Source organism: Saccostrea cucullata, unplaced genomic scaffold (genome assembly GCF_032062105.1).
Source record: "Saccostrea cucullata isolate Sc308-1 unplaced genomic scaffold, CSIRO_AGI_Scuc_v1 ctg120, whole genome shotgun sequence".
Lineage (NCBI taxonomy): Eukaryota > Metazoa > Mollusca > Bivalvia > Ostreida > Ostreidae > Saccostrea > Saccostrea cuccullata.
The window spans coordinates 617,963-620,963 of NW_026937312.1; positions in this window are offsets into that span (position 1 = coordinate 617,963).

The following is a 3,001-nucleotide window of genomic DNA, read 5'->3' on the forward strand; positions in this document are numbered from 1 at the left end:
ATGGAAACATTTTTTTCTCATTACTTTATACAAAGGGCGAGGAGAATAAACAGCTATCGTCCTAATAAAATCTATAAGCAATACAAATTATACCATCTAATTATACGAAGGTATACCATCTAATGCTTTAATTGAATCAACGATAATGATCATGATTAATTAAAACAATACTAATTGGCTGTAATTGCCCAATATAATCAATTTCTAATACGGTATAAAAAAGAACCACAGAAAACTTTGAAATGTAAAATTAAGCAATACAAATATTTAAAGACAGTTTATTACAGTGTAAGAAACTACAGCTTAAAGTATTTTCTTCAACATTACATATATGTAGGATACAGTATGTAAAAGGCAATTTTAGGACATTATCAGACTATTTTCCTTACTACGTAATTAGATTTTTATGAAACCTCTGATGCATGATGAAGACTAAATATGCTGATTGACACCTCACTTATGCTGATTCTATTTTTATTTAATTTGGTCAGTGCTACCATTAAGATGTTAATGAAGTCGGAAGGAGTGAAAATAATGAACACTAATATCATTAAATATTACTTTGAATTTTATTTTTGTAACCAAAATTAATAACATCAAAACGTATGAATTTCTCACAAAACCCTTTCCAAAGATAAATTAAAGTCCAAGCTTTTTGACATCATAGAGAGTGTCTTATTCAAGAAAAAATGAAACTCGAAAACTTACGTTGTAATTGCTAATGTGCAATTTATTTTGTTATAGAAACATTCTTATTATACATTCAGCTATAGGGTCTTCGAAAATGGTCGTAAAAAGATGCCTGGGCATCTGAGTGATAATATGAAAAAGGTGAAGAGAAAGAACATTGATTGATCTAAAAAACAAAAATAATTTTCTTTTTGTATAAATAAATAAAAACAAAATAAATTTTAGGTGGGATCAAGTGTCTAGGGGGAGTAATCATCCTTTATTGACCTGTCAAACACGCCTGAACACTATGTTTTATCAGGTAGTCGGAACATACCGTAGTCAAACTCATAATTCACATTAAGTACCGGTGTTACATAGGTATGAAACAAATCAGGCAAACTACCACATAATAAAAGAACATCTTTGTTTACAAGTTCATGATTACCACCAATGATCATTCATGACTTTAAACAAGGTTTTGAAATTCTTGAACACCAATCAATCTGTCGATAGCCTATTGAAGTTAGAAATCTGGTCGTATTCAGAGCAGGCTCTGTATCAAAATTAGTAAGGAAAATACAAAATATATGCAGATGAGAGCGGAATAATACTACCCGAATAAGGAAAGTTGACGATTAAAAAGTTAAAGTATTCTCGTTTGTCATACAACTTAGCTGTAAAATGGCCCCAATGCCTAAAGTCAGTAAAACATCCAAATATGAAACAGATGTGGCAAATTCAGTAATGTTTATTATTTCAATTTCAATTTGATATATCGAATATCCTTAACTTTATTTTAAAATGAAAGTAATTATTTTAATTGATATCACATCGTTGATATATTTATTGTCCAGTTGAAGACCCTGACAAGTGTTTTCTTCTACACTTGTAGAAGTTTTGAAAAGATTCTGATTCATTGGAACATATTAGACAGGTTGTCCAATATCTATAGCTTTTGGGGATCAAATGTCCAGCAATCTGTTTGAATACCCATAGATGCCCATTCGTGCTTATCATTTGCTATGCGTGCTGTTCATGTTGAATTTATGCTAGTATGCTAACTGGATCTGCTGTTTATATTGATTTATGCTACCAACGCTGGCTGTTCATAATGTATGATTACATGCATATGGTGGGTGTGACCGGACGGCAGGGAATGCCCAATTATTCATGGCACCTGATCCCACCTCTGATGTTTTGGAGGTCCGTATTTGCTCTGCTCCTATTTTGTATTGTTTAATGGACTTTTGAGCTTGAATACTAGTACTGTTCCTTATCTCCTTATATTGCTAGCTTTACTTGATGTTCAAGCTTATTATTGTTAGCTATTATGTAAGTAGCTATGCAGTTTATAGCTAGTGTTGCTAGCAATGCCTGCTGATTATGCTAATTTTATTATAGAAATACCAGCTGTTCATGTTGACTGTAGCTAGTATTAATACACATAATTACTACGTTATGTTCGATTGCAGCTAGTTATGAAACATATGTAGTAAATATTTTATGTTCATGCTGATTGTATTAAACTTGTGCATTGCTTCTTATTTACCCTGATTATTAGCCATGTTTGCAGTTCATGGTAACTGGAGTTATAATTGCCAGTGATTGTATGCTGTTTTTAAACAAGTATCTGTTCATACTGATGTTAATTATCGTATGAAGAATTAAGTATCAGAAAGTAGCCTCTTTACTTCAACAGGTCTTAGAGAATTTAGAAAAGTTTAATTCATTTTAAAATCTGTTTGAGAATTAAAAGACATGCATGTTTTACTTTAGAATAAATAATTAAAAATCACGTTTCTCTTAAACATAAGCCTTGGAAATACATGTAGTTATAGATGTTAAAAAAAAAACAAAAAAAAAACAAACAACAAAACTTTAAACAATCTTAATGAAAATCCTAAATTCCAATCCTCATGTTCAAGATAACAAGCCATATGCTATGAAAGTAATATAAAAACTTATCCTTGATCTCTCAATTTACGATGTCTCTTTCGTGCTTGATCATCATCATGGATTTTGCGGGCTTTTGGTCTAGAATCGTGACAAGGTCTAATATCTTTAACCTGCTAAAGTATCAAGTCTCTCCATGGTTTGAACACCAACACGAGAAATCTACAAGTCGCACTCAATTCATCGTTTAAATAAAATTTTGCTTCTTGGAAATACACCATTGTGAAAAATTAACGAATTACAAAACAGAACTTATTTGCTTCGTAGAGAGATCAATACATAATGAATATTTCATACAAAGAATTGATAATGTTAGGATAGACTACAATGGTATAACAAGTAAAAGGGACAAAGAGGCGCAAAACACTAAGAGATG